Source organism: Macaca mulatta, chromosome 8, assembly GCF_049350105.2.
Source record: "Macaca mulatta isolate MMU2019108-1 chromosome 8, T2T-MMU8v2.0, whole genome shotgun sequence".
Taxonomy (NCBI): domain Eukaryota; kingdom Metazoa; phylum Chordata; class Mammalia; order Primates; family Cercopithecidae; genus Macaca; species Macaca mulatta.
The window spans coordinates 43,635,957-43,658,131 of record NC_133413.1 but is presented as its reverse complement, the minus strand read 5'-3'; the positions used below and the strand labels follow the sequence as shown (position 1 = coordinate 43,658,131).

The 22,175-nt window shown below is 45.3% G+C and overlaps 1 protein-coding gene across 3 annotated transcripts in view; it reads right to left on the bottom strand.

Moving 5' to 3' along the window:
* Positions 1-19,182, bottom strand: part of GPAT4 (glycerol-3-phosphate acyltransferase 4) — a 46,373-nt gene extending 27,191 nt beyond the window's left edge. For 2 of the 3 annotated variants that reach the window (XM_015145309.3, XM_028852621.2), the window contains exon 1: positions 7,704-7,782. The gene's annotated coding sequence lies outside the window, so the exon portion shown is untranslated. Of the gene's footprint in view, positions 1-7,703; positions 7,783-19,084 lie in introns of those variants that run through there. The other variant, XM_015145310.3, reaches the window with a different exon arrangement.
* Positions 19,183-22,175: the final 2,993 nt, after the last annotated feature.

The following is a 22,175-nucleotide window of genomic DNA, read 5'->3' as shown; positions in this document are numbered from 1 at the left end:
CGAGACCATCCTGGCTAACATGGTGAAACCCCGTCTCTACTAAAAAATACAAAAAAAAACTAGCCGGGTGAGGTGGCGGGCGCCTGTAGTCCCAGCTACTCGGGAGGCTGAGGCAGGAGAATGGCACAAACCCGGGAGGTGGAGCTTGCAGTGAGCTGAGATGCGGCCACTGCACTCCAGCCTGGGAAACAGAGCGAGACTCCGTCTCAAAAAAAAAAAAAACAAAAAAAAAAACACCCCAGCCTCCCCTACCTTCTGACTGTCTGACCTCAAAAAAGTCACATTCCATGCTTCAGATTTCTCATCTGTAAAATGGGAATAATACATATCCTGTGGTATTGTTGTGAAGATTGAACGTGATGCCTATCAAGCTATCAGTGTAGTGCTTGGCACAAAATCATCTATAAATAGAAGCTTCTACTACTAATCATCACTATAAAGCTGGAGGCAATAATAAAAAAATGATGACAAAACCACAACTTTATTAGTTAATCTTTCAGATTTCTAGTCCAACCTCTTCATTTTATGGCTCAAATAACTGAGCCTTGGAAGGGTTCGATGACAGGGACAAGTTACAAAACTGGCTGGTAACAGAGGCAGGACTAATGCCCATCTGATACCCAGTCGGGTGCGCTTCCTACTCCCCAGGCCGACTCCTCACTTGCTTTGGGGTGGGTTACAATTCAGAGAAAAGCATCCATTTCTCCTAGTTTACTTACTGTCAGAACATAGGCCCATCAAATGCCCCATCTGTGATGTAAACAAACATGCACACACAGGCACGAGGAAATGTATGCTAGGCTGAATTTAATGTCGAGTGTATCAGGACTAGTAGAGTGTTAAGAAATTTGCTTGACTAGGATTCTGCTGCTTAGTGGGCAAAGTGCATAATGTTTCCAAAGAGGGTAGCTCTCAGAGCGACTCGGTTGACATGAACCTGAAGTGCTGAAAACCCAGAACACACACAGTTGGCATCAATCCTGGATAAAATAAATCACTCAAGACAAAGCCAGGATCCAACCAGCCAAAGGATGATTCAACTCACAGGGAAGATAGAACATGGTCAGGTTCAGGGCCTTGGTCTTATCTAAGATCATTATGCCCTCCAGAACTTTCTTGAGTTAGAACTGGCACTGGTACCAAGTTCACCCCAATGTAACGGAACCATCTATTGAAGCTGGCAAAACAAAAAATAGAAAACAAAACAAAAAAGACAGAGTATATTTTAATGGGACAATTTGATTTGCTGGAGCTTTAAGACCCACGACAATTCATTATTCGACCTGAACACTGCTCTGATGGCTCCATTTCAATACCAGTTCTTGACATCTGAGTACTGTATATGTAATTAGAAGCAACTTCCTGGCCTTTTTCTTGTTTAAAAAATCTTTTTATCCAGTTTATTTCACTCAGCATAATTATATTGAGAACCATCCACGTTGCTGCATGTGTCAACAGTTTCTTTCTCTTGATTGCTGAGCTGTATTGCAGTATATGGATATATCACAGTTTCTTCATCCATTCCCCTACTGATGGACATTAAGATTGTTCCAGTTTGGGGCTATTACAAATAAAGGTGCTATCTACAAGTCTTTGTATGGACATATACTTCATTTCTCTTGGGTAAATACCTAGGAGTGGAATGACAAATTCCAAAATGAGTTGTATCATTTTGTATTCCCACTAGCAGCGTAGGAAGTCCCACTTGTTCCACATCTTCACCAATACTTGATATGGTCAGTCTTTTAAATTTAGACATATCACTGGCCAGGCGCAGTGGCTCGCACCTGTAATCCCAGCACTCTGGGAGGCCGAGGCGGGCAGATCACTTGAGGCCAGTTCAACACCAGCCTGGCCAACAAGGAGAGACCCCATTTCTACTAAAAAACCAAAAATTAGGCAGGCATGGTGGCTTATTCCTATAATCCCAGCTATTTGGGAGGCTTACGTGGGAGGATCACCTGAGCCCAGGAGGCTGAGGCCGCAGTGAGCCCTGATAGTGCCACTGCACTCCAGCCTGAGCAACAGAGCAACACTCTTGTCTTAAAAAATGAAAGCTTTTCATCACAAATGCACAAATTTGTGACATCAGACTTTTTTGTTCATCTCTCTGCAAATTCAAAATACTTCTAATTGTGCAAAGAAAAAAATCACTAAAACAGGAAAGAAAAAAACAATGACAACCACAAACTCTAACCTCAGACCTGAACATTACTAAGCAAAATAAAATGTTCCTTCATGTTCCACTGACAGTGATTCTCTGCAGTCCAACAGAGCAGCCACTAACCACGTATGACCTTGGAGTACTTGAAATGTGCTGTGAATGTAAAATACACACTGGAGTTCTATGACTTCGTATGAAAAAACGCATGTAAAATATCCCATTAATAGTTTTTATATTGATTATGGATTAAAGTAATATTTTGGATAAACTAAGTTAAATAAAATATATTGTTAAAATTATTTTCACCTGTTTCTTTTTACTTTATAATTTTTTTTTTTAAATTTAAATTGACTTTCATTTGTAGGAGCTAAAAATGAGGTCATGGAGGTAGACAGTAGAATATAATAGATACCAGAGGCTGGGAAGGGTGGACGTTGAGAGCTTGGTTAATGGATAGAAAAAAAAAAACTTACATGGAACAAATGAGTTCCAGTATTCAAGAGCAAAGTAGGATGACTATAGTTAACAATTTCTTGTACATATATATATATTTTTTTATTTTTATTTTTATTTTTTATTTTTGAGATAGTCTCATTCTGTAGCCTGTGCCGGAGTGCAGTGGCGCGATCTTTGCTCACTGCATCCTCTGCCTCCTGGGTTCAAGCAATTCTCATGCCTCAGCCTCCCTCATATCTGGGATTACAGGCACAGGCCACCACACCCAGCTAGTTTTGTGTTTTTAGTAGAGAAGGGGTTTCATCACGTTGGCCAGGATGATTTCAAACTCCTGACCGCAAGTGATCCATCCACTTCGGCTTCCCAAAGTGCTGGGGTTACAGGTATGAGCCACCACGTTGGGCCAGTTTCTTGTGTATTTTAATTTCAAATGTTAAGTAGAAGATTTGAAATGTTCCCAACACAAAGAGATGATGTATGTTTCAGGTGCTGGATATCCTAAATCCTCTGATTTTATCATTACACGTTCTATCCACGTGGGCAAATACTACTGTACACTATAAATATGTAAAATTACTGTTCCTCAATTTTTTCAAAATTGATACATACATTTACATATTTATAGGGCACAATGTGATGTTTTGAGATACACACACACACACACACACACACTCTCTCTCTCTCTCTCTCCCCTTGTGGAACGATTAAATCAACCTAATCTATTTCCTTGTGCTTTTTAAAAAAGCATCACTATAAAATTTTAAATTGTATATATAGCATATATAATATTTCTATGGGACAGCACTGATCAAAAATTTTTAAAGGAGACTCTGAAAATAATATACCTTCAGCCGGGCGCAGTGGCTCACGCCTGTAATCCCAGCACTTTGGGAGGCTGAGGCAGGCAGATCGCGAGGTCAGGAGATCAAGACCATCCTGGCTAACATGGTGAAACCCCGTCTCTACTAAAAATACACAAAAAAATTAGCTGGGTGTCATGGCGGGCGCCTGTAGTCCCAGCTACTTGTTAGGTTGAGGCAGGAGAATGGTGTGAACCCGGGAGGCGGAGCCTGCTGTGAGCTGAGATCCCACCACAGCACTCCAGCCTGGGTGACAGACCAAGACTGCCATCTCAAATAATAATAATAATAATAACAACATATCTTCAACTGGCAAAGAAAGAAAGACATGTGTGCGTGTGTGTGTATATATATATATACACACATATATATATAATTTCCCACCCTATTTCTCCGAGAAGAAAATGGTACAGCAGAGAGGGCTTAGATCTGGAACCAGGACTACTCTTAGGTTCCAGGCACAATTCTTACTGTCTGGTCTATGTGTCCTTGAATAAATCATTCAGCTTCAGCCGCATGCAGTGTCTCACGCCTGTAATCCCAACACTTTGGGAGGCTAAGGCAGGTGAGTCACCTGAGGTCAGGAGTTTGAGACCAGACTGGCCAACATGGTGAAACCCCGTCTCTACTAAAAATACAAAAATTAACTGGGCGTGGTGGCGCACGCCTGTAATCCCAGCTACTCGGGAGGCTGAGGTAGGAAAATCATCTGAGCTCAGGAGGTGGAGGGTTGCACAGAGCCGAGATCTCACCACCGCACTTCAGGCTGGGCGACAGAGGGAGATTCAGCCTCAAAAAAAATTAAAAAAAAAAAAAAAAAAAAAAAATCACTGAACTTCCCTTAAGTTTCCTGACTTTTTTTTTTTTTTTAATTCAGAAAAGTCAACAAAGGCCAGGTGTGGTGGCTCATGTCTGTAATCCCAATCGTTTGGGCAGCTGAGGCGGGAGGACTGTTTGAGCCAGGGAGGTTGAGGGTGCAGTGATCCTTGATCATGCCACTACACTCCAGCCTGGGCCACAGATCAAGACCATCTCCGTAAAATAAATAGGTAAAAGTCAAGCGCAAACGTATTACACTCCTGTTTTACAAAGTATTTTTCCATTACGGCAGATCTTCAGCTTACAAATTAACTGGAGGTGGGATCCAAACATACTAAGATTATACAAGGCAAAATGAAGAGAGCCCTAGATGAGCCTCTGTGTTTGTGTGGCATGAGCACGTGTCTGCATGTGTTTTAAAGGTGAAAGAGTACACTGAAGGACTCAGGGTAAACTCTAAGCACTTAGAAGGCTCCTTCTAACTCTAAAATTCTATTCTCTTAAAAAGCCTTAATCATACTGTACGCTACTACATGGTTTAGTGATACACGGAACAGATGATATTCCGTCAAGTTTTCCCGGTAAACACAATGACACATTAGGAAGTAAATGACATGCCGTAATGAGGTTTTACTTTACCCGAACAAAAAATTCTGCAGTACAGTTCAAGTTTAACCAGGGCAAAATAACCTCCAGATAGCTCAGAGTTTTGTTTTGTTTTGAATACAAGCTAACTTTTGGTGACAAGCACACACAAGAAAAGTGGATTTTTCTTTAGCAGAAAACACTCAGCAAGTTAGGCTAGCCTCCGAAGAGACTAGCCACAGCACTCCTCACACCAAACACAAAATAGACACAACAGTCTCCTCCTCCTCGTCCCTCCTCTATCTTTAGGGGTAATGATATACCATGACACTCAAATGCTGTTATTGCAGTGGTACTTCCATAAACTGGACAAACATGACAACTATTGTATTTAGGTCACAAACTCACAAAAGAAAAATCCATTCTGAAAGTAAGTTGACAACTATATCATCATATAATTAACCTAAACTTCCATGAAAACTCAAAGATCCCTAACATGAGGAATTGCTTGTTTCCAGCATTCCTTGTAGAGGTAGAATATCCCCATTTTAAGGGTAGGAAAATTGAGGAACAAGTACTGAATTCACAAGTCTTCGCTGAGATAAGGAAACATAATAGCATAAACTTTGCTAGGAAATGCATATTATGGTTTTGTAAGAAAGTCTAACCCACGGTCCAAGAAGCCCAGATTTTTATCTGTTAATGGCATGAAAGGCTTTCTGAGACGATTCTATTGTTCTCTCAGAAAAAGAAGAGTAACAGTCCCAAGTCATTCTGGTTTCCCTTAGTAACTCTTTCTTAAATAGTTGTGAATGTTATCTACATAGTTTATAGCTTGTTCTTATTCTCAAACTGGTATACCAGTTCTAAGGTCAGAATTTTATCATGCTCCCTAAAAACTACTATCAGAACTTCTCATCTGTCCCAAGTCGATTTTTAAAAATAATTTAAGGCATTTCTTAAAATTCTGGAATTTGGTGGAAAAGCTCATGTTTGCCTATCCAAACCCTCCATGAATGTAAGCGTCTTCATCCACAGCCCTCCTACACATTTCTCTTTCCTGAAGGCAAACCTAAAGGCAAGCAGTATGGGTCAGTGGAACCGCAGCCTGGAGGCAGAGGCGGGATTTCCAGCCTCTGGACCTCCAAGGGCTCAGAAAAAATGAAAACATTGGACAGGACATTCCAAATGTTCTCATCCAGATCTGAAATACTTTTTTTCTTTTTTTGAGACGAGTCTCGTTCTGTCGCCCAGGCTGGAGTGCAGCTGCCCAATTTCGGCTCACTGCAACCTCTGCCTCCCAAGTTCAAGCGATTCTCCTGCCTCAGCCTCCCAACTAGCTGGGATTACAGGCACTCGCCACCACGCCCGGCTATTTTTTGTATTTTTAGTATAGGCGGGGTTTCACCATGTTGGCCAGGCTGGTCTTGAACTCCTGACCTTAGGGTGATCCGCCCGCCTCAGCCTCCCAAAGTGCTGGAATTACCGGCGTGAGCCATCGCGCCCGGCCATACTTTTTCTTTTAACCTGTTCGATCATGTTAAGATACCTTTTGCTGTGCTCTTTCTTCAACTCTATTGTGTGTTTCTTAAGACCTCATAAGAGTGGCCTGTGTTCCAAAACAAAAAGTATGACTTCGTAGGGTGGTTTTCATTATGGAACTGAAGCTACTTTTGACAGACTCACCTTGCATCAAGTTCTCCCTGAGACAACGGGAGGGGAAATGTGTGGGGTGTGGATGGAACAGGAATAGCCACAGTTAAGTGGCTGAGGAGGCCAGACCAAGTACAAAGTACATGCTGGTTCCCTATTCCATCTATTTTCCTGTGTCTGAAATTCTCCAAAATACAAAGTTTAAAAAAAAAAAAAAAAAAAAAAAAAAAAAAAAAAAAAAAAAAGCACATCTCTTTCAAAGAGAAAGAAGTATACTCGATTGGCATTATTACAGGATTTTGTCTGCAGACTTTGGTATGGTATAACTGCTCTTCACACCATTTCCCTTGGATTGAAATAGAATCTACAAGACATGAAACTAATCAGAACTCCTCAAAGCTCAGCCAAAATTAAGGAAAACGAACCAGAACCAAAATTCCTCAAATAACCTCAAGGTTATCAATGAGAAGATTCATGGTGATACTTGGCAGAGGATGGAACTCATTTCCATTGTGCTACACCGTATGTCTCCTATAAGCTATTTTCCGCACTTCTGAAGAGCTAAACTTCAGCCTTCTGTGACATGGAAAGCGAGGAAATAAACAAGCCCCAGTGAGAGGAGGATGCCTCGGAGGGCGCTGAAATAAAAAAGGAAAGACAAGGGATTTCGCGAGTTAAGAAATCCTAAAGAAAGAAAAATGGGAGCATGCATTTGGTGAAAGAGAGGGGAAAGACAAGCATCTCAGGGCAACCAGAGAACACAGGAAGGGGAATGACAGGGGAAGGCGCTTCCTGGCGCTCCAACGCCCTGCAGCTCTCGCCACCCACATCCCCGGACTCCCGGGGCGGGAGGGCTGCGGACACCTGGGACTCGGGGGAGGCGCGGGGCTCCGAGGAAACGGGCTCGGAGGGCAGGGGAGCGGAGAGGCGGGCAACCAGGGCTCGGGGCGGGCGCGGACCGTTCCATCGGGGACGGCGGGCACCCGCTCCACCCGCCGGGGATCCCCGGGGCGCAGCGATGGTGCCTCCTGACGCCGGCGCGGCGTCGCCGGGGCGTCCCAGACCGCAGGCCCCGCGCGGCCGCCCGAACCCGGCCTCCTCGTCCCGCTCTAGGCTCCCCGGAGGCCGGGGACTTTGAAGGAAGGGGCCAGCTCTTTCCTACTTACCGACCGCGAAGCTCAGCAGCTCCAAATCCCGCCGCGACCGCTCCCTCCCGCCCTTGCCAACGCCGCGGGCCCAAGCTGCGTCAGGACGTGCGCGCGCCCGCCTTTGTCTACGCCGCCCAACGTGACCTTGCGCCCACCGCCCCGCGCGCTCCCGCCGGGCGCGCGCGGGCCGGCAGGGCGGGGGCCTAGGAAGAGGCGGGTGCCGCGTGGCCGGGCCCGCGGGGTGGGCGCGCCCGGGAAGCGAGGAGTCGCCCCCTGGCGGACGAGGGGCCACTGCCCGGGGCGGGGCGGGAGTGGGAGAGGCCGGGCCCTGGCCGCCCCTCCGCTGGCGCGTCCCTGTCAGATAAGCAGAGCGCTTCCCTGCGTCAGGACCCGATACTGGCTCCCTACCTGGAGGTTCGCACGTGCGTTCCGGAGAGGGTGAAATCAACCCTGCACCGCGGGAAGAGGCTAGAGTCACGAAATCACATTGTCTTCTTGGGGCTGCTGTCCGTGTGCAGCGACACTCTGCCCGTAGAGGACTGAGCTCAGGGCCTGGTACGCTCAAGATCTGTTAGCTGCCAGCACCATCACCCCCATCATCACCACGACCACCGTCATCACCAGCAGCATCCCTTAATCTTGTCTGCCTTGCTTCTCAAGCAAGGTGCTCCAGGAGTGGGTGTGGGCCACCTTTGCCCTCCCTGGCAGATGCAACTTGCCAACTTCCACCTCCACTTGGACCTGCTGTCTCTACTCAAGTCCAGCTGGTGCCTGCTGGAGTTTCTTAGCATATCTTCTGATTTCACACGCCTAACCCAAGCTTATTATCTCCCCTAATATTGGACCTCTTTAAAATATATATTACCTTTCTCTTTCCTGTTCTGAAAAGACAGTTTGCCTTTAGTGCCAAGCCCTCTCCGCCGGTTTACGCTGTACACTGCTGTCAGATTGTCATTCCATGCTAAATGCATAATCTGATAATGAAATCTTTAGGGTAAAGTCCACATTCTTAGACCTCAAAATCTCTGTAAAAATAATGGGCAGGGTATGGTAGTTCATGCCGGTAATCCCAGCGTTTTGGGAGGCCAAGGCAGGAGGATCTCTTGAGGCCAGGAGTTTGAGACTAGCCGGGGCGACATAACGAGACCCCCACTTCTACAAAAATTTTTAAAATTAAAAAAAAGAGTGGGGGGAGCGGGACGCAGGTAGCTCACGCCTGTGATCCCAGCACTTTGAGAGGCAGAGGCGGGCAGATCACTTGAAGCCAGGAGTTTGAGACCAGCCTGGCCAACATGGTGAAACCCCGTCTCTACTAAAAATACAAAACTTAGCCGGGGCTGGTGGCTCGCACCTGTAATCCCGGCTACTACGGAGGCTGAGACAGGAGAATTGCATGAACCCAGGAGACAGATGTTGCAGTGAACTGAGATTGTGGCACTGTACTCTAGCCTGGGTGACAGAGCGAGACCCTATCTCAAAAAAAGAAAGAAAGAAAGAAAGAAAAGAATAACCACTTTGCTCCAAAACACTGGACTACTCATCTCCACCAAATATAACTAAATGTTACCCATTTGGAACTGATCACATATTTATTAACTCAATCACTTATCCATTCATTGAGCCCTTGTTACTTGCCCAGCTTTTTTGGGGATCCCAATTCAAGATTGAGTAATGCATGGCCATGTCTAATCTTCAACTACATTAAATTCCATAAGAGGGCCGGGCGCGGTGGCTCACGCCTGTAATCTCAGCACTTTGGGAGGCCGAGGTGGGCGAATCACGAGGTCAGGAGATCGAGACCACCGTAAAACCCCGTCTCTACTGAAAATACAAAAAAGTAGCCGGGCGCGGTGGTGGGTGCCTGTAGTCCCAGCTACTCGGGAGGCTGAGGCAGGAGAATGGCATGAACCCGGGAGACAGAGCTTGCAGTGAGCCGGGATCGCGCCACTGCACTCCAGCCTGGGCGACAGAGCAAGACTCCATCTCAAAAAAAAAAAAAAAAAAACAAAACTCCGTAAGAGAAGAAATTACCGGGCGCCGTGGCTCACGCCTGTAATCCCAGCACTTAGGGAGGCCAAGGCGGGCGGATCACGAGGTCAGGCATTAATTTAGTGAAACCCCGTCTTTACTAAAAATACAAAAATTAGCCGGGCGTGGTGGTGCACACCTGTAATCCCAGCTACTGGGGAGGCTGATGCAGGAGAATCGCTTGAACCTGGGAGGCGGAAGTAGCAGTGAGCTGAGATCTCACCACTGCACTCCAGCCTGGGCGACAGAGGGAGAATCCACCTCAAAAAAAAAAAAAAAAAAGAGAGAAACCAGACATCATACATTTTTGTGTTCTCCACAGTGCTAGGAATAGGGATTTAAAGTGGCCACTAGGATCTCAGCTGCTCTTTGGAGTCTTATGCCTGGTCTCGTTTTCTGCCCCCAGAACCACTCTTGGAAGTAGCCCACTCATCTGCTCTACTCTGTTTGTGTTCTCATGATATTTTGTCACAATTCTCACATCTACTAGTTCTTTGTACACAATATTGAAATCTTCAAATATTTCACACGTATTAGAAGCTCAAGAGAAAATGGTGTTGATTGATTCTTTGCCCAAGCAAATAGTAGGCTCAATTGTTGGGTATTGACACTGATACACACACACCTTGTGAGTGTGCACATTCACTGGCACATTCTCTAAACTTCTGAAGTGCAGGAAGGCAATCAGACTTCCCTCTGAGCGGGAAGCCAACATGAACTGGGTAAATATAGTTCCTGTAGGCACCAAAACTTTTATCACATTCGTTTCTAGGTACAAGGAATATAAATGGAGCAGATGAAACAAGCAAGTCATGCTTGAAATGCTTGACACAAAGCAGACCTAGCTTTAGAGAAGGCCTCCTGCCCATAGCATGACCGAGCTTATAGCCAACACTGAACTTCTTGTCGCTGTGAATATGGGCTGTCCTTAGGTTATTGTTGGCAGTATTTTCACATTCTAGAATGAAAAAACTCATACTACAGAAACTATAGGAGTAATTTTTAAAACCTGATGAAAGGTAGTCCTTTAGAAGAAAGAGATCACAAGATTTAGATCCTACCCCATACTAACTTTGAATTCATTCATAGTATGAGGGCATTTCCCCAAAATGCGTGTTTGCTCTGTACATGGTGCACAGTGCTGTGAGCCTAGGAAGGACTCCTTTTCCCAGGAGAATACCATGCCTGTGCTGTACAACTTATCTTTCTTCCAAAGTCAACCTTAACCTCTACGAAGACTTTGCCATTCATTAAGAGGTGAATCTGTAACTGTTGACTGCACAATCAGCAACATCAATGCTCATTTCCAAGCACCAAAAGAAAAAGCCAAAGAAAGCAAAAGAAATATTATTTTTAAAAAATGTTTTAAATTACGGTAAAACCTAAAATTTATTACACCATCTTAAGCAGTTCTTTTTTTTTTTTTTTTTTTTGACAGAGTTTCACTCTGTTGCCCAGACTGGAGTACAGTGGTGCAATCTCGGCTCACTGCAACCTCTGCCTCCTGGTTCAAGCGATTCTTCTGCCTCAGCCTCCCGAGTAGCTAGGACTACAGGTGCGTGCCACCACACCCAGATAATTTTTGTATTTTTAGTGGAGATGGGGTTTCACCATATTGGGCAGGCTGCTCTCAAACTCCTGACCTTACGTGATCCACCCACCTTGGCCTCCCAAAGTGCCGGGATTACAGACATGAGCCACTGGGCCTGGCCCATCTTAATCATTTCTAAGTGTACAGTGCAGTGGTGTTAAATATATTCGCATTATTGTGAATCTTCAGAAATTTTTCATCAAGGCTGGGGGTGGTATCTAATGCCTGTAATTCTGGTTATTTGGGAAGCTGAGGCAAGTGGATTGCTCGAGCCCAGGAGTTCAAGACCAAGCCTGGGAAACATGGGGGAACCCAATCTCTACAAAAATGAAAGAAAGAAAGAAATTTTTCATCTTAAAAATTTCACATTGTATACCCACACACACACAAAAATCATTTCTCTTCTCTCTAACCCCAATAAAAACCATTCTACCACTCTACGTTCTTCTAATGGGAGTTCGAGTACTATACCTCATATAAATAGTCAGAATTTGCCTTTTTGTGGCTGGCTTATCTCACTTAGCACGGTGTCCTCCAGATTCATCCATGTTGTAGCATGTGTCAGAGTTTCCTTTTTTTTAGGGCTAATATTCCATTGTATGTATGTATGTATTTATTTTGAGACGGAGTTTTTGCTCTTGTTTCCCAGGCTGGAGTGCAATGGCATGATCTTGGCTCACTGCAACCTCCGTCTCCCAGGTTCAAGAGACTCTCCTGTCTCAGCCTCCAAAATAGCTGGGATTACAGGTGGGCGCTACCATGCCTGGCTAATTTTTTGTTGCTGTTGTTTTATTTTTAGTAGAGATGGGGTTTCACCATGTTGATCAGGCTGGTCTCGAACTCCTGACCTCAAGTTATCCACCCACTTCAGCCTCCTAAAGTGCTGGGATTATATGCATGAGCCACTGCGCCTGGCCCCATTGTATTTGTATACCACATTTTCTTTATCTGTTTGTTGATGGACATTTGGGATTGATCTTGCTTTCAATTATTTTGTGTATCTACCCTGAAGCGGGATTGCCCAATTGCACGGTAATTCTACTTTCAGTTTTTTTAAGTCTGGAGTTGGGAGGAGAGCTCTAGCTAGTGATATAAATTTGAGAGTCAGGCTGGGTGTGGGGGCTTATGCCTGTAATTCCAACACTTTGGGAAGGTGAGGCAGGCAGATCGCTCAAACCCAGGAGTTCCAGACCAGCCTGAGCAATACGGTGAAACCCTCTCTCTCTAAAAAAAAAAAAAAAAAAAAAAAAAAAAAAAAAAAATTTGCCAGCCATGGTGGCGGGAGCCTGTAGTCTCAGCTACTTTGGAGTCTGAGATAAGAGGATCACTTGAGTCCAGGAGGTCGAGGCTGCAGTGAGCTGAGATTGCTTCACTGCACTCCAGCCCGGGCTACCGGAGTCAAACCATGTCTCAAAAAATAAAAAATAAAAAATAAAAAATAAAAATAAATAAATTTGAGAGTTATCAGAATATGAACAGATGAATACAAGAAAGCCCAGACTTAAGGCGAGACTTGGCAGTTAAGAGCAAAGTGAAGAAGACAGGTTGTTTCAGTACAGATCTATAGCATAGTCTTCAATTTGAAAGTAACACGCTCTGCCGGGCGCAGTGGCTCATGCCTGTAATCCCAACACTTTGGGAGGCCAAGACAGGTGGATTAGCTGAGACCAGGAGTTCAAGACCAAGGCCTGGCCAACATGGAGAAATCCTGTCTCTACTAAAAATACAAAAATTAGCCAGGTGTGGTGGCGGTTGCCCTGTCTCTACTAAAAATACAAAAATTAGCCAGGTGTGGTGGCGGTTGCCTGTAATGCTGGCTACTGGGGAGGCTAGGGCAAGGGAATTGCTTGAACTGGGGAGGCAGAGGTTGCAGTGAGCCGAGATTGCGCCTTTGTTCTCCAGCCTGGGCAAAAAGAGCGAAACTCCGTCTCAAAAACAACAACAACAACAAAAAACAAAAGAGAAAGAAACACACTCTATTTTGCCAATTTATAATGAATTGATTGTGACAAGTTGGTTCAGAGACTCAAACCAACAAAGGACACTGATACAAAAAGGTTTATTTATTATTTTGGGAGGATTGAAAATGCAAAATTAACTGGAATGATAGAATTAGTAGGTCAGCTCATACTTTGAGCAGTAGGAAAGTCTACATACTTGGAAAATCAAATCAATATCAGTTGATTGTTTACTATAAGGTTTTTTTTTTTAAAAAAGAAATGAGGAAATGTGTGGCTGTCAGGGCTCTGGCAATGGGCTCTACTCGCAAAGTTCTGCTTGCACCTGCCAAGCAGTGGATAAAAGCTGGCATAGCAGACCATCCTCTTGGATGACTATGATATACTATTTCTCTTAGCCCAGCTCCCCACTTTCTGAAATTCACTCCCACCTACCATTACCACCTCCCGTGAGACTATAGCTCCCTTCCTGGGGTTCCCACGGAAAGAAAACAGGAGCTTGTACATTATTTTAACAATTCAAAAAGTCTAGTAGAAATCACACATTTACCTGAAATAAGGATACTTAAATGGACTAAAATGTAATTTTTTGCAGATATCCGCTCATATTTTAGGGACTCACTTCAGACATCAACCCCAACAGAAAGTTTTCTCTGATTCCCCCAGGGGCTCATTCTCTCTCTTTGGGTGCCTCTAATATTGTTTACTTTCATTATTTATTCACATGTCTGTCCCCCAACCAGACCATAAATTTTGATTTATTCATCCTTCTGTCACCAATTGGCATATATAGTAGTTGCTCAATAAATGTTTGTTGGATGAGTGAAAGCTACATGATGACTACCAGAAACTACTAGACAAATTATGCATACATCCGATGAATAAAAGTATAAACTAAACTAGTACTTAATACACAAAGTTTGATAGAAAATACTTTAGGTATGTGAGAAAATGAAGATGTGTTTTTTTTTTTTTTTGATATGAGTTCTTACTCTGTCACCCAGGCTGGAGTGTAGTGGTGCAATCTCAGCTCACTGCAACCTCTGCCTCCTGGGGCTCAGGTGATCCTCCCACCTCAGCCTCCCAAATAGCTGTAACCACAGGTGTGCATCACCACACCTGGCTATTTTTTTTTTTTTTTTTAGAGACGGGGTTTCTCCATGTTGCCCAGGCTGGTCTTGAACTCTTGGACTCAAGTGATCCTCCCACCTTGGCCTCTCAAAGTGCTGGAATTACAGGCGTGAGCCACCTCAAGTGGCACAAAGGAATTCTTAACAGCAAAAATATTGAGCTTATTGAATTTTTTTTTTTTTTTTTTTTTTGCGACAGAGTCTCACTCTGTCGCCCAGACTGAGTGCAGTGGTGCAATCTCTACTCACTGCGAGCTCTGCCTCCCAGGTTCATGCCATTTTCCTGCCTTAGCCTCCCAAGTAGCTGGGACTATAGGTGCCCGCCACCACGCCTGGCTAATTTTTTTGTATGTTTTATTAGAGACGGGGTTTCACCATGTTAGCCAGAATGGTCTCATCTCCTGATCTCGTGATCCGCCCGCCTCGGCCTCCTAAAGTGCTGGGATTACAGGCGTGAGCCACCATGCCCAGCCCTGCTTATTTAATATCCACTCATATTCATACATTTATACATATTATACATACATATTAAAACATTACCTAGATGGGAAAGGTTGTAATAAATCAGACCAGTTTATCTTCGTCTGGACCTTTCAGAGGTCAAGGGAGCCCTTGATCACTTTTTATTTTTATTTTTTGAAATTATTCCTACATTAAAAAAAAAAAAAAGAATTACAGGATTACAATTGTGGCATATGGTATCTGTGTATATTTCCAAAACTGACAATTCACAATTGTGCTGCTTACAAGATAAAGCTTTATAAAAATGTCAAATATTATTTCAAAGTGCAAAGCAGGCAACATGAGATACATCTCTGGCTATGAGATGCAAATGTGAAATTTGGAGGTGAATGATGAGCAGCATTCATCTTTCTTTTTTTCCTTCCTTCCTTCCTTCTTTCTTTTCTTTCCTTTTTCTTTCTCTCTCTCTCTTTCTTTCTTCCTTCCTTTCTTTTCTCCTTCCTTCCTTCCTTCCTTCCTTCCTTCCTTCCTTCCTTCCTTCCTTCCTTCCTTCCTTCCTTCCTTCCTTTTCTTTCCTTTTCTTTTCCTTTCTTCCTTTCTTCCTTTCACAGAGTCTCACTCTGTCGCCCAGGTTGGAGTGCGATGGTGAGATATCAGCTCACCGCAACCTCCACCTCCTGGATTCAAGCGATTCTCCCACCTCAGCCTTCCAAGTAGCTAGGATTACAGGCACTTGCCATCATGCCCAGCTAATTTTTGTGTTTTTTAGTAGAGACGGGGTTTCACCATGTTGGCCAGGCTGATCTTGAACTCCTGACCTCAGGTGATCCACCCACCTCTGCCTCCCAAAGCGGTGGGATTACAGGCAGGAGCCACTGAGCCCAGCTGAGCAGCATCTTTTTTCAATCCTGTTAGTTCTCTCTGTAGTTGTATGTGTAACTTAATTTGGAGATAATATCAAAAGTCTAGGTCCCAGGCCCTCTCTAAATGTGACGCCTGGTCCACGTGGTCTCCCAGCACTTCCCCTTTCCAGTGCTAGGCCATGATGATGAGATGGATTTCAGAAACTCTAATGTCATTAGAAATACATTACCACACATCTTAGGAGTACGTCACTTCTACAGCTGGCTACTCATCTTTTCTGTTGATTTTCACTAACTTGAATTTGAAAGCAACCCCCAACTCTGACAGCATGCTCTGTAAGTCCACCTGCCCTATTCATGATCAACCCTTAATGGGGTCAGGCCTTCCAGAAGGCAAGGGGGAAACAGTAGCGATTGCAATAGCTCCCCTTATCAGATGAGGAAGCTGCAGCTGTGTCCACACCGTTCCTGGAAGCCTGTGTGTCTGGCTGCTTCTGTCTTTACCCTGTTATCCACCTGGCAGGGCACCCTGTCTGTTTTGTTTCAGAGTCAGGCGGGACAGTCCCTTTAGGGAAAAAAATAAAGTGGCCAAGTGGGGCGCCTCACACCTGTAATCCCAGCACTTTGGGAGGCCAAGGTTGGGTGGATCACTTGAGGTCAGGAGTTCATGACCAGCCTGGCCAACATGGTGAAACCCTGTCTCTACTAAAAATACAAAAATTAGCTGGGCATGGTGGCAGGCACCTGTAATCCCTGCTACTTGGGAGGCTGAGGCAGGAGAATCACTTACCCGTGAGGCAGAGGTTGCAGTGAGCCAAGATAGTGCCACTGCGCTCCAGCCTGGGCGACAGAGCAAGACTCTGTCTCAAAAAAAAAAGAAAGGAAGAAAAAAGTGAATGTTGCTTGCTCAGCCTCAATACCTGCCATTGGCACAAACAAATGTAGTCCAACTATCAGAAGAGATAAAAGTGTACACAAAGAAATTTTTTATTTAAAATTTGTCATCTATGAATAATAATTGAAGAATGAAGAGTCCCCAGAAAGATGTTAAAGCCTTCCAACATCTAAAGCTCTCAGAACATTGTAAATTGAAGCTAGAGGCACACTTGGCACACATTCGCATATATTATTCTAATCCATATGTTCTGAGCTCCAGCGGGGTGGCCAGCCTGGGGCTGGCTGTGTCCAAGGCTGACTTGTCCTTGCTTTCTCCCATTCTGGGGGAGGCAAACACTTCAGTGGACGCTTTGAATACTGGACCATCAATACACAACGGGGAGCCATGAAGGCCGTGGGAGCAAAAGTCAGGCTTCTGGGTCTAGGTAAATTGGACGCAAAAAAGTAGTAGCGGCCAGGTGTGGTGGCTCAGGCCTGTAATCTCAGCACTTTGGGAGGCCGAGGCAGGAGGATCACGAGCTCAGAAGTTCGAGACCAGCCTGGCCAACATGATGAAACCCTGTCTCTACTAAAAATACAAAAAATAGCTGGGCATGGTGGCAGGTGCCTATAATCCCAGCTACTCGGGAGGCTGAGGCAGGAGAATCATTTGAACCCAGGAGGCGGAGGTTTCAGTGAGCCGATATCACACCATTGCACTCCAACCTGGGTGACAGGGTGAGACTCCATCTCAAAAAAAAAAAAAAAGGGAGTAGCCAGGCACCATGGCTCACGCCTGTAATCCCAACACTCTGAGTGATCCTTAGACAGGATGACCATTTGAGCCCAGGAGTTCAAGACCAGCTTGGACAACATGGCGAGATCCTGTCTAAAAAATAATAATAATTAAAATTAAAAATTAAAGTGTACTAAGCTACTGAAAATAAGTGTTTTTAAAAGTACCCGTATTTTGAAATGAACGGAGACAGAGTCTCCCCACACTCTTATATGATGAAGAGAGAGAAAAAGTGTTTATTATATCAACTATTGAAGATGCTTTAATGAATATTCCTTTTGGCAAAAGTTGAATAAGCTGGACTATTTCAAGTTACCAGGAAACTAGTCCTTCCCAGATGGAGAGGAAAGTAGAAGGGCAAAGTTCTGTGCTGCATCTCTCCCATCTTTAATGTCAAGAACCCCTCCCCAACCTCTGCAATACACACACAAACATACACACACACACACACACACGCACGCACGCACCGCGCGCGCACACACACACCACCCGCGGTCCTTAGACACTCTCTGCTAAGCCCTTTCAATAATTACTTATAAGTGCTTTATTTACATTTCTTCCGTTTCCCCACTCCATTCCCAGAATCTTCCTAAAGAAAACCTCATGCCTTGTAGTCAGGAAGTGAGAGAAGAATGCGAGGCATTCGAGGCCTTCTGCAGGTACTAGGAGTTGAATCAGTCCTGTTTCCCCATTATGAATTCAGGAGCAAGAAAACAGACTGAGCAAAGTTCCCCGACATAGGAAACACGCACGTCCTGGACGAGAAATCACGCTTTGCCCAGGTGGAAAAGGCAGGAGTCAGAGGGCTCAACCCGTCTGTCTGTGCGCCCTCACAGAGCCTGGCTTCATTCTGATGAGCAGGACCGCGATCCCAGTACCCAGCTGTAGTTTTGCCTTTGATTACTGTCCCCGAAAGGCTGCTGAGCATGCTCTAAAGAGAAGCAGAACTGGACGATGGCCCGTGGGGCCAGGAGACTCGGCGGCAACATCACCTGGAAGGTGAAGCTGATCCTCTCACCTCCGCGGGGAGCCGGCGTTCCAACACAGGGCTCTTGTTGGAAGGAGCCCCAGGCATCCAGGGGGTGCGAATCTGCATCGCCTGCTGGCCCCCGCCTGCGCGCGCGGCGCCCCGCAGGAAGCCCCTACAGGGCGCACGGCTGCTCGCCCCCCAGAGTGCGGGCACGCCTGAATATCCCCTAGTCCGTCCCGGGGCGCAGCAGCCCGGGGCGTGGGGGGCGGCTCTGCAGCAGGAGGAGGCCAGGCCGGGGAGGCTGCACGCGGGACACCCGCCCTCTTCAGGCTCTGCCCGCATTGGCTTCAAACCAGTGCACCGATACCAACGACAGCCCCTTTACGTCTGCAAACACAACTTGCTTCCTGGGTCGCCCCAGTCAGGGGCGGGACAGCCGAGGCCGCGGCGCCCCTCGGGGAGGCCGCTGGGGCTGTGGAAGAGGTGCGCTGCGGCAGAGGCAGAGGTGCATAGGGAGGCGCGCTGAAGGTGGCACGGGGACCTTGGCAAAAGGGAAGGAAGCCTGATGAGGGCGCAGAAGGACCGTACATTCCCACCTGCAGCCCAACCCGCCCTTCGCTGCGCTCCCCTTGGCTCCCACACCCCACGGTGTCCCCTGAAACTGGAGAAGAAGAGGCACTGGCAAGAAGAGAAGTGCAAGAAGAACCATGTGGCACCGTGCTTACCCTACTCAGCTCCAGGCGGCAGGCGTGGCAGGGGTGTCGCTGCTCCTGTCTGAGAAACAGCTTTCCTGCGGGAATTATTTATTTGCTCCCAACCCGCGGCGCTGAGGCACTAGTTCCAGGAGGCGGCCAATCAGAAGAGTCTTTCATGATTAACCAGTGAGTTGGAGAAAGGAAAAGGATGTAGCTGCAAGTGTGACTCAGTAGGTCCCAGGTACTCAGGAGGCCGAGGTGGGAGGCTCGCTTGAGCCCAGGAGTTAGGAGACCAGCCTGGGCAAGATAGTGAGATCCCGTCGAAGAAGAAGGAGAAGGAGAAGCAGAAGAGAAAGAAGAGGAAGAAGAAGAGTGTGACTCAGACACTTTGCCTCAGGCCACCAGCACCTCACCCGAGGCAGCATTTGGGATCACTCTGGGGTGGTCAGTGATGGGGGTCTGTGATCAGGACAGGAGGGACAACAGGGACAATGTTGAAACTGGAAATCCTCTCAGCTGTGGAACAGACGGGATTTGTGTTTGTTTGTTGTATTTATTTTATTATTATTATTATTAGAGATGGAGTCTCACTCTGTCACCCAGGCTGGAGTGCAGTGGCCTGATCTCAGCTCACTGCAACCTCCGCCTCCTGGGTTCTAGCAGGTCCTGCCTCAGCCTCCCTAGTAGCTGGGACTGCAGGTGTGTGACACCACACCCGGCTAATTTTTTGTATTCTAGTAGAGATGGGTTTTCACAGTGTTGCCCAGGCTGGTCTCGAACTGCTGAGCTCAGGCAATCCACCCACCTCGGCCTCCCAAAGAGCTAGGACTATAGGCATGAGCCACTGTGCCTAGCCTGTTTGTTGTATTTATTTACTTTAATTATTTTTCTTTTAATATAGAGACTTGGTCTCACTGTTGCCCAGGCTGGTCTTCAAATCCTGGGCTCAAGCGATACTCCCACATCAGCCTCCTAAGGGCTGGGATTACAGGCATGAGCCACCGCGCCCAGTTCCACCAGTAGCCTTGAAAAGTTGCCCTTTTGGCCAGGAGCAGTGGCTCATGCCTGTAATCCCAGCACTTTGGGAGGCCGAGGCAGGTGGATCACTTGAGGTCAGGAGTTGGAGACCAGCCTGACAGCATGGTGAAACCCTGTCTCTACTAAAAACACAAAATTAGCCGGGTGTGGTGGTGCACACCTGTAATCCCAGCTACTTGGGAGGCTGAGGCAGGAGAATTGCTTGAATCCAGGAGACAGAGGTTGCAGTGAGCCGAGATTGCACCATTGCACTCCAGCTTGGGGTACAAGAGCAAAACTCTGTCTCAAAAAAAAAAAAAAAAAAAAAAAAAAAAGTTGCCCTTTTCCCATATCTTCACCATAATTAAAAACGATCAAACTTTAAGATATTTGTCAATATGACAGGTGTAAAAAAGCATCTCATGATTGTTTTGATTACATTTTTAAAAGAAAATGGCAAGTAGGATTTTTTTCATATATTATTGGCCATTTCCATTTCGTTCTCAGTGAATGACATTTTCAACCTTTTGCCAAGTTTTAAATTAAGCCATTTGTATATTTTCAATAATGTAGGTATTAGTAGCTCTTGGTTAATTAATGATATCAATTGGTTCAAACCTGTGCACCAATGCCAACAAGAGTCCCTGTGCATCTACAAACACAACTTGCTACTTGGGTCACTGGGGATCAGGAGGTCTTGCCAGGCAGGGGTTAATGATATCAACTAAGTGGATTATCTGTTTGGAAGAAAATAAGGGTGGACCCCAATCTCACAACAAAAATAATTGAAGAGCTTAATAAAAAAATAAAACTGGCCGCGTGTGGTGGCTCACACCTGTAATCCCAGCACTTTGGGAGCCGAGCCGGGTGGATCATGAGGTCAGGAGATCGAGACCATCCTGGATAACACGGTGAAACCTGGTCTTTGCTAAAATACAAAAAAAAAAAAAAAAAAAAATTAGCCGGGTGTGGTGGCACGTGCCTGTAGTCCCAGCTACTCGGGAGGCTGAGGCAGGAGAATGGCCTGAACCCGGGAGGTGGAGCTTGCAGTGAGCTGAGATCAGGCTACTGCACTCCAGCCTGGGTGATAGAGCGAGACTCGGTCTCAAAAAATAAATTAAAAAAAAAAAACAAAACTGTAAATTATAAGGAAGAATTATAGGATAATATTTGCATAATTTGGGGGTGGGAGAAATTATATATGGCATGATAAACAAAATCAACAGTTAAACAAAAGACTGGGGAAATGTGTTTTCAAAACACTAACCAACCAAGATGATGTTACTTCTTCTTGAGTCTGTTTTGCTTATATTTTCTGAGAAAATCATCCATTTCCTTTAAATGTTAAATTTATTAAGTTAAGCACAGTGTTATTTTAGTTATTAAAAAGCCTTGGCTGGGTACAGTGGCTCATCTGTGCAATCTCAGCACTCTGGGAGGCCAAGGCCAGGGGATCACTTGGGCTCAGGAGTTCGAGACCAGTCTGAGCAACATGGTGAAACCCCATCTCTACAAAAAATACAAAAATTAGCAAGATGTGGTTGTGCGTGCCAGTTATTCCCAGCTACTCAGGAGGCTGAGGTGGAGGATCGCTTGAGCCCAGGAGGTAGAGGCTGCAGTGAGCTGTGATTGTGTCATTGCACTCCAGCGTGGGCGACAGAGCCCTTTTATTATTCCTAATATGCTTTATCTGTGTTTTCTATATTTTTCATGGTCAGACTTGAAGTTTTTTTATATATTTGTTTTTCAGTTTCTTAGGTATATTGATTTCCTTGTTGCCTAGTTAATTATTTTGTTTTCATTTTATGATTTCCCCTTTCATTTTTCTACTGTTTCTCCCTTCTTCAGTGGAATGCTCTGTTTCCTTTATTTTTAATCTTTTGTGTTTCCCAAGAAATGCTTTTGAGATTGTGTATTTTCTACAAAAAAACCTATACATTTTAAGACAGAGTGCTTTATTGCTAAACAGGCTCTCATTTGCATATTTGTTTTCTCCTTGACACAAGAATTATTTTCAAGAGTGCTATAAAAATTTGTAAGATATCATATTGGGAGGAGGATATCTTTTTCACGTTGTCTTTAAGTTGTATTGAGAGCATAACTT